Source organism: Eubalaena glacialis, chromosome 13 (assembly GCF_028564815.1).
Source record: "Eubalaena glacialis isolate mEubGla1 chromosome 13, mEubGla1.1.hap2.+ XY, whole genome shotgun sequence".
Classification (NCBI taxonomy): domain Eukaryota; kingdom Metazoa; phylum Chordata; class Mammalia; order Artiodactyla; family Balaenidae; genus Eubalaena; species Eubalaena glacialis.
The window spans coordinates 9,783,200-9,800,590 of record NC_083728.1 but is presented as its reverse complement, the minus strand read 5'-3'; positions in this window follow the sequence as shown (position 1 = coordinate 9,800,590).

Below are 17,391 nucleotides of genomic sequence, written 5' to 3'. Positions count from 1 at the left end.
GTATGAGGTACACAAATGGATGGAGTTTGAGAACTGTTAAGAAGATGGAACTGGTTTTGAATCCTGAATTTATGCTTTGCTAGTAATGTGGCCTTCAGCAAGTTGTTTATGTTTTCCAAGCCTTGGTTCTCCCCAAATAGAAATGGGGGAGTACATCATAGTTTTATTATGAAATTGTAATGAGGTAATATGTGTAGAACACTTGGTTTATTATCTGGCGTGTAGGAATCACTCAAAACATGGTTGCCATTTGTTGTCATGATTATAGTTTATTTCTCCATGAGCTGATACCATTATTAGATGAGCTGTAGGCAAACCCTGGCATAATAGGGAACTGAAAAATAAGACTTCTCTTACTCCTAAAATGGTCTGGCTTCATTATATCCACTGGAGTGGCCTGAATAGACAACAGCTCCTGATAGTTAATTACTGGCAGATGGGTCAGCAGCCGACCAGCTCTTCTAAAACTATTATTTTTGGCAGACGTTCCTCAGCATTTTCCTGGTATATAAATAATGATCCCATACAAGAAGTCACTTCCTTTACTTTCTTTGGTGTACATTTCACAAATGGTTTGTTTTGGCGAGTCCTCTGGGAAGTTGCATTATCATAGCTACAGGTGGTTTATTAAGATTTCATTTTGGTCAAGGAGGGTGCCTGGTTACATCTGCCTTAAACATTTTCAGACCATAAAGATTTGGGAAATGCAAAATTCTCTTGGGTCTTGACTGTCTATTCTGTGTCTTGGGGCAGATTCATAACAAATTTCTGGGTAAAATCTTAGAATTCGGCTTTAGAACTGGATTGTTCTAGCTTCTCTTTGTTCCTGTCTTCCTCTCAGCTCCTCTAATACTCCAAGAATGAAGTCCAATCACCAGGGTTGTAACGGAACCAAGTGGTGAGAGAGAGAATCTTAAAATGCTATCAATAAGGAAAGTATCAGAGAGTGAGGAAACTTGGAGAAAGGGAAGGAGGTAGTGCTTGGGGGAGGGACCCTGGTTTCTGGGGGTCCACTCATTACTTTCATGGGGACAACAGATAAAAGGGTAGAGTCAGAGAATTGCTTGGTGGTTGGGTTCATCTCCTTGGGGGACAAGAATTCCCTCCCAGCAGTGTCCGACCAGTGGAGTACATCCATTAGCTTGGAGGTCTGCCTGCTTTTGCAGGGACCCAGTATAACTTTGGCTTAAACAAGAGAGCAGTTCATTTTCCTCTAAGCCTGGGGCTGGTGTGGCAATCCCACAGTGTCTGTCTCCCAGACAGCTTCTTCCTTGTTCTTCCTGCATTGCTAGGGCTACTTCCTTGTCTGGCCCAAAATGGTTCACCACCGTGTCCACATTTGTGTCAGCGGGGAGAGGTAAATGGAGAGCAGTGAGCAAAGCCATTCCTTTCAAGGTCATGAAGTAGAATTTTCACACATCACTTCTACTCACAGCCCTTAACAAACATTTACCAAGCACCTTGGACCCAGGCACCATGAGTAAGGCATATTGAATGTCTACCTCTAGTGTAGGAGGCCAGCTAGCATTTTTCAGGGGCTATGTTCTCAATTCCTTGCCAAAGAAATATTTATCACATTTTAAGAAAAAAAAACATGTGTTCATTGTTACGTGTGAAGAAGTATGCTGAGTGCTGAAGTGACTACAACAGACCTCTAGGCAAGATCCTCCCCTCATGGAGCTTAAAGTCTATTGATAAACAGCAATGAGCAAGAAAATGAGCAAATTTAAAAAGAGATGGCAAATTGTGGCAAGTGTTTTGAAAGAAAAAATCTGAATGCTTGTACAGAAAATAATGGAAAGTGTACCCTTTTCACAAATGGCAGCCAAGGCTCTCTGAGAAGGTGTCATTGTAAAGCTGATCCCTCAGAAGGAGTGAGCCAAGTAAAATGCAGGGGAAGGAACAACATGAAATGAGGAATAAACAAGCCACACTGTTGGAGTATTATACAGCAGTGAAAAATAACAGAGCCACAGCTACCTGCAACAATGTGGATAAATCTTAGAAGCATATAGCTGAGTGATAAAAACATATCATCTGAGACTACATACACTAGGGTATCATTTTTATAAAACTCAAACACAAGCTAAGTAACATGTCTTTTAGAGATGCATTGATATGTGATAAAACTAAAAACAAAAAAGACAGAAGAATGATGAACACAAAAAGCTAAATAATGTATGCCTGAGAGGGAGAGAGAAAGAGAAAATAGTATATTCAAGGTCATGTTCTAGCTTTAAAGTTAGGTGGCATATTCACGGATGCTTTGTTATGCTTCCTAAATTATATACGTGTTAAATGTATTTTTAACATATCAAATATTGCCTAATGCAAGACATTTTAAAAAACACAGGATGGGGGCACTTAATTCAATTACCTGCGGAATCCCTGCAGGCAGTGTAAAACCCTGCGTGACCTGGGAGGGTGCATGGCGAACAGCAAAATACTTTCCCAGACGACAGGGGGCGCCACCACCCAGCCCGAGCTTACGGTCGTCAGTCAGGCTTTCTGGCTTAATGCATCCAGAACAGCCAATTTTTCTTGAGAAGCCTGACACCTGCATGTTTATGAGCACTATCCCAATCTTTAAATGTTTGCAATGATTTCCAAATTTTAAAACCTCTGCGAGACACACAATACCTGTTGGGGAGCATACCGTGGAGGTGAGCAGCGATTTAGTATCCATTTGCGAAGAAAATGCCTAAATTTATTTCTACCATATTCCCCCCGCTGTGAAGGCAGGCAGGCAGGCAGGCGGGAAGGAACCCCGTCCTCTCTGCATCCCCAGAGCATGCGATTTCCAACCTGTCGCTCTGCTCGGTTCCTCTGTATCTCACCTGTGAGCTTTCACCTCTAAGTTTGGGACGCGTGAAGGTGGTGTGAGAGCAGCTGAGATGGGTGGGCAGCGGCTTGTTCCGCGCCTCTGCCCCCAGGGCTTTTCACCTGGCGCCCTCCCGCTGCCTTCCAGACCCAGCATCACGAATATTCGAATATTCGCCAAGACCCCGCACCTCTCCCTAAGGCCAAGGGGAGGAAGGGGCTTCCCGGAGCTAAGACCACTACTGCTGGGAAATCTATTTCCTGTTGCACACTGTTGGCACTGAATGCTTTCCATAGAGGAATATATTTGTTTTTTCTTTAGGAAAGAAAAGCTTCAGCTGTAAGGCATTATTTCTGCTAACACCCACCCATGATACGTTGGCTCTTTGTTCTCCCGTTAACATAGTGGTTATCAACTGGGGGCGATTTTGTCCCCCCAGGGGACATCTGGCAATGTCTAGAGATATTTTTGGTTGTCGCAACTGGACTGGGGGCAATTCTGTCTTGTAGTGCGTGGGGGCCAGGGGTGCCACTAAACAGCCCACAATGCACAGGGCGGCCCCCCAAACCCCTGAACAAACAGTTATCCGGCCCCAAATGTCAACAGCCAACAGTGCTGAGGCTGAGAAATTCTACTCCCTGTTACACCCGCGCCAAAAAACAAAGGTAAATAAAGCCCCAGTCTGGGCCATTCATTCCCTGTGAATTATGAAAGGTGTGTGTTTTTTTTGCGAGGGGGGGGGGTGTATGGTAAGGGGTGTAACCAACATGAATTTCTAAGGCATGCCCTTTAGCTAGAGCTGGGATTTGTGACCCCTATTTTGGTTTTATTAAAGTGTAATGCTCACAAGCAGTAGAGGAGATTTGTTATTCTAAAGACAGTTGCACACCAATGCACGCTATTGTATAATCTGGCATTTTCCCCACCAGGGAGCTGCGGTGCATTACTCACAAGTGACAGAACCAACGAGCTTCATCTCCCAAGGGGCTAGTGCATCCGCTTAAAGGGAGCAAGCGCTATGCAGGTCCGCCCCCGCCTCACCCCCATGCAGAGAGCAGGGTGACGGTGAGCATCTTTTCAGTCAATGGCAAGGATGAACCAGGCCATGATTCCATGCCCATCCCCACCCCCAAAATGGATAAGTCAGGTCTAATTGTGTTCTGGTAGCAGGACCACAGTCAGGGAGCAGCGGCTTGGATTTTATTCTAGGCTCCAGCTCGAAAAATGCCTTTAGGGAAGTCCTGGCTCTCTCTGTGCCTCAGTTTCCTGGAAGACCATGCCTCATGGGGCTAGACCATGCCTTGGGCTTGGGGGTTGGTCAGGCATTGGTTCAAACGCAGGTTCAGCGCTTAACGGTGCGGCTCCTCGGGTCCCGACTTCTCTGAGAGCCTCAGTTTTCTCATCTAAAAAGTGGGAACAGTCATGCTTGTCTTACAGGCTTACCATGAGGCTAAAAGAGACAAGGATTCTAAAACACTCAGCACTTGCCCGGCATGTAGCAAGGATCCAATAAATGTTTGCAACCAATGTACCATCCTAGTGTTCGAATGTCCAATGAAATCAACATGTATTCCTTCTGTACCTCACAGAACAGCAGTGAATTGAAATGAGATTGTGGATGGGAAAGCACGTGGACAACTTTTAAATGCTGTATCAATGTAAATTGATATCAAAGTAATGAAATCAATGTAAATATCAGTGTAAATAGTTATAGTGTTTATTGTGCTGATCCTAAGAAAATAAAACAATTATAACCCACCATAATTATAACTGATTACATGTGGAAGGAAATTAGAGTGGCTTTAGTTAAAACCTTCCATTTTACAAAAATGGAAGAAATTGTCGTTAGAGGCAAAAGTTCCGTTAACCCCAGCCCAGTGCTCTTTTCACTCCCATGAGGTTAATGCTGGTTAATGTTTGGCAACCCATGTACAGTATGTCTGCATCAGATGGACTGTCCCCAACATACAGTCATAAGTCTCAGTTTCTTCATCTCTAAAATGGGCATGATTACAAAACTTAATTCCCAAGGCAGTATTGCAGAATGAGATCATGCAGGTAAATGTCCTCCAGAAACAATAGTCATCACTGTCCTTATTAACGATAATAATTGAGATGATGTATACATAAGCATCTGTCCCAGAATCTGACTTAAGTGGGGGGCCAATATACATTCACTTATATGTTGCTAATAAGGGTACCTTTCTGTCCAGAGAGGCACTGATGGGGGGAACCCTAGGTCTTCCTATAGAATTCATCATTATACTGTCTGGTTCCTGCACATTACAGGAAGGTCCTGGACGGGCTAGTGGCATCTTCTTGTCGCTTCGGAAACAAGGAAAGGTGTCTAGCTGATCTAGAATTCTGACAGGGGTAGAGTTCCACAGGCCAAAAGCTTTGATGCTCGTTTTGACGTGGACTTCGAGCACTTGTGAGTGTGTAGGGTGAGCAGTGGGGCTCAGCCCACGTGCTCAGACGGCCCTAGGACAGCGGTTTGCAAACTTCGGCCACGTCAGAATCATGTGGAGCACTTGTGAAAACACAGGCTGTTGGCCCCATCCTCTCAGTGGATCTGGGGTGGAGCCCTGTATTTTGCATTTCTAACAAGATCCCAGGTAATGCTGGTGCTGATGCTGGTCCAGGGGCCACATTTCACAATCACTGTCCTAGAATGGCGTTTCTCAACCTCAGAACTGCTGATATTCGGGGCTCATAAAGCTCCATTGCACTCTAGGGTGTTTAGCAGCGTCTCTGGCTTCTGCTCACTACATGCCAGTAGCAGTTGTGACAACCAAAAATGTGTCCAGACATTGCCCAATATCCTCTGGAGGGTGAAATTATTGCTGGTTGAGAACTGCTGCTCTAGAGCAGACAACATAGAATTCAATCCCAGACATTCCTTGTAATAGTGGTATGACCGCAGTTGTACTGCTGTGCCCCTCCAAGCTTTGGCTTCTTCATCTGTTTAATGGGTATAAGAATGCCAACCTCATAACGTCCAAGTAAGGTTTAAGAGATAATACAGGTGCCTGGGACACAGTGAGCAGTTAGTATATGTTAGTTACTACTTATCTACTAAGTGACATTTTTTTTGTCCATCAAAAGATTCTCACATAGAAAGCTTCAGCTTGGCTGGTAGTTGAAGAGTTTGCAGACTCTCATCTAAAGCCAGGCAACTTCCAGAAAGCTGTTTTTAAAATGTCCATCCAGGCAAAGGACTCCAAATCAACAAGGTCCCCTCCAGACTTCTGAACTAACCTCCGAGTGTTATCTAGGTAAATAGCCCCCAGTCCTTAGCTCAGAAGTGACTGGCTACAAGAGCCTATTCCAACTTTATGAGCCCACCTCCTATTTGTTTAGTTAAGATTGGTACAAGAGGGACCTCTTTGCATTTTTTATCACTCACATTTTATTTTCCAGCTTTGGTCTAGAAGTGAACTTTAGAATCTAGAATACTGCTGCATTATGAGTTTCCAAACAACTGCTGTTAAAGAATGATATATGCTGGCACACACAAGGGATCACGGATTTTTCTTTGGCTGTCAGCTCTTGAAATTACCCAGCAATCCCAAAATGAATTTCCACTAATCTGACAGTTTTGCCTCTCCTGACATGATGTACTGTATATTCGGTGGTCAGCAGGGACTACTTAATTGCAGTTAAGCCTGTGCTGTTCATTGTGGCATTTAAAATAGAGCAGTGTGTAATGTGGTTAAACTTTCTGACTCTCCAGGCCCAGATGGGTGGGTGGAACCCAATGTTTTTTGGAAACTTTCTACCTGGTAGCACTTATACTGAATTAAGTTTTACTGGCTAGCAGCTTTAACTCATTCACTTTCAAGATTTTTAAAGATTAGAATCAAAACTAAAATCAAATCCCCCCCTTAGAAGGTAGAAGGGAGTGGAATATCAGATAAAACTGATGTTAAGTTAAAGATGCATCAAAAACTCAATAAAGGAAAAATACAATGATAGAATACGTAACACTTTTTGAGTACTTACCATATGCTTGACAGTTTTCAGGTATTTTCTCATTTTGTTCTTAAAGCATTCCAAATAAGCAGGGACAATTTTTTGCCCCCATTTTGTAGATGTGGAAACTGAGGCTTAGAGAAGTTAAGTAACTTCCCAAGATCTGTGGGTGTATAGGCAGAACTAAGATTTGAACCCAGGTTTGCTTAATAATAATCTATATTCTTTAGCACTACACTAAATTCCCTAAAGATATTAGATATTGTTGAGTTTAAACTCCTTATTTTACAGGTGGGTAAACTGAGGTTCAGATACTTTGAAGTGACTTTCTGAGAATTAAGTTATCCCAGACTCGGAAAATTAGCCTGGGGTTATTCATAAGTCTTATTTTTAATAATAATGTAGTGCTTTGCATCTTTAAAGTGCTATAACATCCATTATCTCATATTTACTTTTGGTTTTCAAATAATTTTGTTGTATGAACTGAAAAGTCAAAAAGAAAAGAATTTTGGTCATTGCCTTTTTTTCATAGTTGAATCTAATGATACGTATCTGTAGTGTAACAACAAAAATGCTCCTGTAAGGTGCCTGTGAACACGTGAAAAGTAAAGACTTAAATGGATCAATACTATTTCAGCAAATACTGTGAAGCTTCTAATATAGGCCAGGTATTATTCCAAGTGCTGGAAATATATCAGGGAGTAAAAACAGTCAAAAACTCCCTGCTCTAAGAGAGCTTACCTTCTAGAGGGCAGAGGCGGATGATTAGATAAATAAGCAAAATATAAAGTATGTCAGATGTTAAGTGGGAAGCCACGAAATAAAGCTTGGAAGAGGAAAAGGGAGCCCGGGGGGAAGGAATTAAGCTTACAAGTAGACAAGGTGATATTTGAATAAAGACATAAAAGTCATGAGGAACAAGCTTTTTGAATATCTGAGGAAGAGCATTCTGGGCAGAGGGAATAGCGAATGCAAAGCCTTTGAGCAGTAGATTGAGATGTATTGTGTTTAAGGAACAGTAAGGAGGCCAAATGGATGAGAAGTCTGAATATTTTTTGTTATTGTTCTCACAGTATGTTTTTTAAAACTGAGTATAATTGATGTTCAATTAATTGTACATATTAAAGTACACAATTTGATGTTTTGGCATATATATGTATATATATACACATATGTATATACTCATGAAACTATCATTAAAATCAGGATAATTTCATCATCCCCAGAAATGTCCTTGTGCCCCTTTGTACTCTCTCCTATTTTTCCCATTGTCTCCTTACCCCCATCCCCATGAAACCACTGATCTTCTTCTTGTCACTGTAACTTAGTTTGCATTTTATAGAATTTTATGTATAAGGCATCATGCAGTATATATTATACTCTTTTATTTTGGTTTGGCTTCTTTCATCATAGTAACTTTGAGATTCATTCATGTTACAATGTATGTCAATAACTTATTTCTTTTCATTGCCAAGTAGTCTTTGAATATATGGATATTCCATAATTTATTTGTCCAGTCATTTGTTTGGGCCATTTCCAGTTTCAGGGGGACTACAGACAAACCTCTGTGAACACTGAGGCATAAGTCTTTGTGTGGACATATGTTTTCATTTCTCTTGAGTAGATACCTAGGATTGGAACGGCTACATCATATTGTAGATGTCTTTATAACTTTTTAAGAAAATACCAAACACTTTTCCCAAAGTGCCTATACCATTTTACATTTCCACCAGCCATGTGTGAATTCTAACTGTTCTACCTCATCATCAACACTTGGTATTGTCAGCATTATAATTTTAGATATTTAAATAGTAATATAGTAATGCTTCACTGAATTTTTAATCTGTATTTCTCTAACAACTAGCAATGTTGTACAGTTTTTCATGTGCTTATTTGCCATCCTTCCATATGTCTTCTTGGGTGAACTATCTGTTCAAATCTTTTGCCCATTTTTTTGTATTGGTCTGTTTTTTTTCTGATTATTGAGTTTGGAGTATTCTTTATGTAATCTGGATACAAGTCTTTTATTAGATATACAATTTGCAAATATTTTCTCCCTATCAAAGGCTTTTCTTTTCATTCTCCTGACAGCATCATACTTAATTCTGATCAAGGAAAATTTATCTTTTTTTAAAAAAATGTATTGTGCTTTTGGTGTTGTATCTGAGAAATCTTGGCCTTTGATTATTTTAAAAATTGATTTTCTCATCAAGTAAAAGAAAATGTCCTTTCAAGCTCCTTTAAGTATTTCCATATTACTTAGGCAACAAAGATATTTATCAGTAAGTGATCACCTGTAATGATTTGTTGATTAAGACGTAAAAATATTACTTTCACAATCTTAATTTACTTCTAAGACCTCACCCTCTTCACTATAAACATATACATTTATTATATATATTTATATAAATTTAAATTTATTATAAATATTTAAATAAATTTAAATTTATTATAAATTTTATATATATATATATACTTGCTAGATGAATGAATAAGTTCTTATACATTTTTAGGGACAACAAGCTGGTTTGGGCACAATTTTCAGGTACTAGTTCTTATTCTAGTGGGCAAGTGGTTAGGACTGGCACCTGTCTCTATCTGCTTCATGATTCTCTCCTTGGTTTTTGACTTCATGTTACAGAAAGAACAGATGGAGCAAGCTGCATGTTCTCTGAATAAAACACAGGCTTTTAGTGCTTTTTAAAGCCTGTAACATATTATGACTTCTAGACCTACAGTATGCAGTTAAGTTCTTACGATGGATGGATTTCCAGTTTGAAATGATAAAGAGAGGGCTATGTCTTAACTTCCTTCCTATTTTACTTATATTTCAATATCTTAGTAGAGCTATTACATGAAATTGATCCCCCAGCTTTAGGAAACAGGATGTTGCTGACACTATTATATGCTATTATGTAATGTACATTATTTGTCATTTTGTCATGGCATCCAGCCCAAGCTTTTCTTTTGCTAATAAACCTTCATTTTTTTTTTTTGGTGGCAACATGCTCAGACCCAGGTAATAATAATGCCTATAATAGCTATAACTGAAGTATTTCTTACTATGTTTCAGGCATTGTTCTAAGCCAGTAACTTGGATTTACTCATTTAAAACATGCAGGTAGTGGATTAGACTTAGGATCATTTAGCCCTGATATCACTGCCTCTTGCCTTCAATGGATCTAAGTGTGGCCATGGTGTTCCCCTCCACCAGCGAGTGGACTGCATAAGAAGGTGGGCATTGGTGCCAACTCTGTGACCTTAGACAATTTATTTAACATCTCAGTGGCTCAGGCTTTTTAAAAAAAATATCTGAAATGGGAATAGTAATGATATCTACCTGATGGGGTTGTTATAATTAGATGAGACATATGACACACTTAGAAAAATGCTTAGACCAGTGGCTCTCATCTGAAGCAAGTCTCCCCCTAGGGGACATGTGGCAATGTCTGGAGATACTCTTGGTTGTTACAGCTGGAGTGGTGGTGGATGGTGGGTGCTACCGGCATCTAGTGGGTAGAGACCAGGGATGCTGCTGAACAGTCTAAATGTAGAGGACAGCCCTCAGCACAGCAGAGAATGTCAATGGTACGAAATTGAGAAATCCTGGCCTAGACCGTGGTAAACACTCAGAAAATGTGAGCTGCTTGAGACTGTCTAGAACATAAGCTCCATGAGGCAGGGAGACTTTGTCTGCTTTGATCACTCCTCTATTCCTGGAGCTTACATAGTAACTGCTCAGTAAGTATGTATTAAATGAGTGAATACTATATAGGATGATTCTGGAAAAACTTTTGGGTGCTTGACTGCCCACCCACCTTCTCTGGCTTCTTCCTATTTTAGTCTCTGTCATTCATCATATACTGAGAGCTGTAGACAGCATTTATCACCATCATGCTGATGGTAGAGGGAAAAGATAGAGGAACCTGGGTCTCTGATGACATTGTTGGCCACGGCACTGGCCTGGACTATTTGATGCCAAATTTTTGTCTTATAAAATATCTATCCCCTACTGATTAAGCCACTACTAGGCAGGTTTCTGTAACTTGAAGGCAAAAACATTCCTAACTGATAACCAGGAAGGACAGCATCCTCTCTTAGGCTTGTAACATAGTTTTAGTATATCTCAAACCCATTAACAGAAACAAACCCATTGATTAAATTCACTTCAAAGAACTTTTAAAAAATCATCAGATACACTGAAATCAATTTTTTTTTAATCTGGCAAGTATGCTTCAATATTTAAGTGCTGATATTAGTAATCTAACATGGAAATGTCATACCATTTTTTAGAAGTGCTTGGCAATTAACAAACATGCTGGCATAAACTTTGGGAAGTTATGCTAATTTTAAAAAATGACTCATTTATTTAATACGTATTTGTTGAATGCCTGTAATAGGCCCACATGGGGTAGGGACTGGAGTACAACAGAGAAGAAAACAGGGCTAAGTCCAGTTCCCTGTCCTCATGGAACCTGCAGACCGGAAGGACATATGAATAGTGAATGTTAATTACCAGGGCAGTGAGCGTACTGAAGAAGCACCAATGTGTAAGTGACACTTAACAGGAGTCTCTAAGCTGTTGAGGGGATCAAGGAGGGAGGTCTAGATTGACATATGAAGAGGCAGTGTAGTACAGTGATTACACACACAGGCTCTAGAGTCAGACTGTGAAGTTTTGCATCTGCCTATCACCTGCTCCTAACTGCATGATCTTGATTAATTAGCTGTCAAAGGGCTCAATTTCCTCATTTACTGAAAAGGAGGCAAAAATAATACAGACCTCATAGGGTTATTTTCAGAATTAAATGAGATAATACATGTAAAATTACAATATGCCTCAAATATGGTAAGCCTTCAATAAGCGTTAGCCCTTGCAATTTTTCAAAATTACCTGAGGGAAGGGGAAGAAAGAGGGAGCGTGCACAAAATTTTTTTTTAATATGGTAAAACTTGTTTTTAATTTCTCTCTTGCATGTCACATGATTCTGGAAACTGGGGCCTTTGGATGCTCTTTGTTTTTCCAAGTGCTTGAACAAATCCAAAGTACTTTTGGAGCAAAACATGGGCCCTATCTGTAGGCTCTGTGAATCTTTCTTTCAGGGGGTAAGCTTCTTTATGGCTAAAACTAGAAACAACACAAATGTCTATCAGCTGGTGAATGGATAGATAAAATGTGGTATATCCACACAATGGAATATTATTTGGCAATAAAAGGAAAGCCCTGATACATACTACAACTTGTATGAATCTCAGATACATCATGCTAAGTGAAAGGAGCCAGACATAGGAGATTGTGTGTTGTTTGACTCCATTTATATGAAATATCTAGAAAAGGCAAATCCAAAGAGACTGAAAGTAGGCTAGTGGTTGCCTAGAGCTAGGGGTTGGAAAAGAGATGAACTATAAATGTGCATCTGGGTTGATGAAATTTTCTATCGCTGGATTATGGGGAAAGTTGCAGAACTTGGTAAATTTACCAAAAATCATTAAAATGGGTAAGTTTTATGTTATATAAATTATAAATCAATAAGCTTATTTTTACAAAGATGCTTTGTGGCTGCATTAAATAAACTTCCAAGCTGCTAAGTTTTCACAACAGGAAATTAATCCTTACTTAGAAACATTTGGTTTTTAAGCACAGTGAGTCTCTGGCAAAGTCACATGGAATGTTAGCACCTTACTTAAACTGAAAAATAACTTTGATGAATTTGCTAGGAACACCTGGTATTTGAAAGGGACAGTAGACGTTTGTACCATGTCTGTTCCAAGATCTCTGACGTCTCCCCATGTTACATACTTTGGACATTATCCAAATAATGGATAATTATTGGTAGATGAGCATTATCTCATCTACCTGCAGAAATTCCTCCTCTGAGTTATTATTGTGAAGATTGTTCAAATAGAAATCCACATTGCTGTATTTTGTCTTTAGTATAGCTATATTTGAAGACATTGGCTGTTTGCTTGAAGTCCCCAAAATATAGATCCATGTGAAAATTTCTTTGGGGCCATGAAAACCTTTTACTTCTGGTGCATTTGTGTGTTTTGTCCTATGATGCAGTGTGAGACATATAGCTAAATATGTTTTCCTTTTTGTCTTCGCTATGAGGATCGGCAAAGTTAAATTCAATGATCAGTGTAGCTATAGCTCTGATGTAAGCTCATGTCTGTCTTATTGCTGTGTTACCTGTTTTTTTTTTCCCCCCTCATGATTCTATATATAATTATCGCATTTATATTATGCTTAGTTTAGTAAGCTTCCTCACATTTTAGGCAAAAGATGTATTACAAGTAAAAATAGTGAATACATAATTTTGTATACTATATATTGTCCTTTTGGGCTTTTGAAATTAATCGACATGGGCAGTCCGATTTGCTGTTGTTGCTGTCACATACACGTATGTGTGTACATGCATGTATGTGTTTTGATGCATAGATAGAGATGTAAACATGAATTCTCAGCTGAAATATATGAGCATATAGTGAAAAGTTGTGGCTAGATTTTTTTTTTTTAATTAATTAATTTATTTATTTATTTTTGGCTGTGTTGGGTCTTCGTTGCTGTGCGAGGGCTTTCTCCAGTTGCAGCGAGTGGGGGCCATTCCTCATCGTGGTGCGCGGGCCTCTCACTATCGCGGCCTCTCTTGTTGCGGAGCACAGGCTCCAGACGCGCAGGCTCAGTAGTTGTGGCTCACGGGCCTAGTTGCTCCGCGGCATGTGGGATCTTCCCAGACCAGGGCCCGAACCCGTGTCCCCTGCATTGGCAGGCGGACTCCCAACCACCACACCACCAGGGAAGCCCTGTGGCTAGATTTAAATCTCCAGGAACAGGTCTTTAGAAAGGAAGAATTAATGCCAGGTAAATTTTACCAGGAAGAACTAGGCAATATTTCTTCTGTTAGAAACCATATGGCATTATAAGAGAGTTAAGTTTAGATTAAGATACTTGTAGTTGAGGTTCTGTGATTCAGAAACAATTGTTTCTTTTAAAATTATTTCTCATGACCTCGATAGAACTTCAAGGACATCTAATGCCTAAGGAATCACATCAAAGATGCCACTTGAAATTTCAAAATACAATACTGAGATATTCCACTGTAGCCTTCTGGCAGCAGATACACGAGTTGCGTTTCTGTCTTTGAAAATCGGTCTTGCCGTCTTATAAAGAACAGCGTGAAATTGAACTTGCAATTAAAAAATAAGCTTCAGCTGTACCCCTCCTCCCCACAAGCCCCCTCCACACAACCAAACTGAGGGTCATCAAGAAACAGAAGGAAGAAAATTCTGCAAGATTTCAAAGATGCCTGGTAGGAATATTTCTTAATTGAGCTGTGCTTTCGAGCTGCGTGGAATTGTTCCTATTAAAAATTAAATAAGAACAGCAGAGAAGAACATGGGCAGCTCTGTGAGATTAGAGCTTCGCGAGATTTACTTAAAAGGCTTTCATTAGGCACTGGGGGCTCTCTAGCATATTAAAACCTCACCTATACAAAATATATGGTGCTCTGGCTTTTAGCCCCCTTTTCTAAGAAATACGAAACACTGGTGCTTAAAATAAGAAGAGGAAAAGGATATGTTCACAGTGGTCATTGAAATCAGGTCTATATTTCCAGATTGCTAGATAATTAGCCCTTTTATTCTCTTCTTCCCTCCCTCCCTCCCTCTCTTCCCTCCTTTCCTGCTTTTGTCAATGCAGGTTAGTATGGGTCCTATCTGTGGTTTTGTTCTTTATTTTGTTATTATTGTTTTTAAAAAATCAATTTTCTGTCTTGGATGAATGGAGGAAAGGTTTTCAGCAGTGCTTCTCAAACTTTAATGTGCACATGAATCACCTGGGAGCTTTTTGAAATGCAGATTTTGATTCAGTAACTCTTGGGTGGGGCCTGAGATGCTGCATTTCTAAGCAGCTCCCAGGGAATGCTGGTGTTGCAGGCCCATGGGCCATTTTAGAGTAGCAAAGAGCTACAGTATTCCCTAAATTAAATTGGATGAATCAGATTCCTTTAAATGTAGGGGATGGACTGACTGCGGAAGGAGTGAAGATTAAAAAAGAAGAAGAAAAAGTGATAACAAACAAAAAAACAAAAAATCCACCAAACACACAAACATAAACAACCTAATTATCCACAACTCTTCAGTTTGATGATATATCATTCTTGAGTGAATGATGCCTATAATGCAAATTTTTTCATGTCTTTTTAATTCAACTTGGGTTTTAGCAAATCAATTAGAGTTCAAAGAAATGAGCCTTTGAGACACCGAATATGGTACGCACGAGGCATACACACACACACACACCTTAAAATGCTCCCAGTCAGAGCGACCTGCTCTTCTATGTATGTGAGGCCTCATAATTTTCCCCAGGAATACAAAGAACCTTGTCATTAAGCATAACAATTTTGCTATAGACAGAGCAGGGGGTAGAGACCCGGTACATACCAGAAATTTCAACCTTATGAAGCTCAACATATGCCATGGCCATCTACCTTATTCTGAGACCCAGGGTTCAGGAGGAATTCCTTTGCCAATAAGATCCATAAGATTCATTTGGAAGTATCCGAAATATTTGCAAGCTATAGAGTTTTAGATAAGTGCTACTTGCTATTATTTTTTCCTGTTTGGATTTTACTTTCTTATATTTTATTTCATTAAAAAATATCACTCTGTGTTGTTGTTGATTCATGCAGTTCATTCTGATCATATGTATTACAAATTGATAATATGCACTAAAACTAAATATTAAAAGTGATCATATATTCTAATCTAGTAAATCCACCAGATTTGCTAGAAATGAATTCTACAGAAATACTTATGCAAATATGGAAAAAGATATGTATGAGGATGGTCACTGCATTATTACTTGAATAGAAAAAATCTGAAAATACCTAAGTGCCTTTCACCAGGACTGTCTCAATGCGTGATGTTACATCCATAGAGTGAGATATTCTGTAGCTGAGACCCCAAAATGAGGTACATCTGAAATGTGGGCATAGAAGGGTATCTTGAATATAACTCTAGTTATAGTTTAAAAGAAAAAAGAAAAGAAAGAAAAATATAACAGTTCCTAAAGTTATCTATCAAGCTTTATTAGCCTAGTAAAAACTTCTGAAAAAACACACTAAAGGCTTAACAGTGATTGAAGAAAGAATTATAAGGAACATTCCATTTCTATTTTCAATATTTGTTTTTCTTGCAATAATTTTGAAAACAGAACATAGAAAAGAGGACAGAATAGGTAATTAGAAGACTTAGACTTGGGTTGCTGAGTGACTTTGAACAAGTTACTTGATGACTCTGAGCATGTATGTCCTCAGATGAACAGTGTGGACTGTGGCCGTACCACATGCAGAAGTGGAAGTCTGAGTGAAGCGTGTAACGCACTTTGCCCTCCTTAAAGCACCAGGAATGCTCTAGTTTCTTTTTGTTGCTCTGTACATCACTGAATGATTGCAGGGCCCCAACACTCAGTGCCAATATTTTATCTAGTTCAACACACCCAAAACTGAGGGAAAGGGAAGATGCCTGCTCAGTGTAGACCTGCCCACCACTTCTCTTGCCCTTTAACCCCTTCCCAGACACTTCTCAGGTCTCCAGTGGTGTCCCATACCTAAATGTCAGAAAGCCTCCTGTTGTCCACTTTTATGCTTTTATGTAAGCATAAGCCAGTGTGTTCTCTCTCCCAGGAGCACTTGCAATTATATATTACTTTACAATATCTGCCAAAGGATTTTGTGATTTTGGTCCTAAATGAGAGAAATCTCAGCCCCAAGCAGACAAGCCAGGAGAAATTCAGGCAGGCAAGATTCTTCCTGGGGTTCCTGGAATTACATAGAGCAGTGTTTCCCACTTGTAAGTCACTTACAGTCAATGTTGCCCACCCATGTGCCACCTCTATTATTTTTCACTTGATTCTTTTCTCTAACTCTACCTTAACTAACTTAAAAATCTATTTTAAAAGAAAATAAAAATTGAAAACCCTTATAGAAGGTATGCCTTGATAAAAAATAAATATATAACTAATAAAATTTTAAAAGTGTTCATCTGTGTCTCACCTAAAATAGCACTGTGCACAAGAGGGGAACATTTACCACTTTTTGGACAACAAAGGCATAATCTATCTGTTTCATTACAACGAATTCCTCTTAACATTTCTCTGTGGACAAGACACCAAAACATATAAGCCCTATACAGATTGTGGCAGCAGAGCAGCCCTGATGGTCTAGAGTGGGGCAGTCTTTCCCAGAGGGGTGGACAGTGCGACTTATTCCGCACTGTGTCCCAGTTCTTAGTGCCTGGCACAAAATAAGTGCTCAGTTGATCCTGGATGAATGAATGGAAAAATGAATGAATGAATGCAATGTTTCTTGTTCAGTGCTAGTGGCTTTAAAAACAGATTTCCTATTAGCTAGTTTTTAAAGCAAAAACAATTTTCAGTTGTCGTATGTCAAATTCTTTTTGTCCATTTTGGAATATCACGTTTTTTAAAGCGCTGAATCCAATTCCCCCATTATCACAAAGCTTGAGTTTTCACAAAGGATGAGAGAATGGAGGCTACGCTTAGGCTGTTAGTGGAATTTGTAAAGGGAGAGAATTAA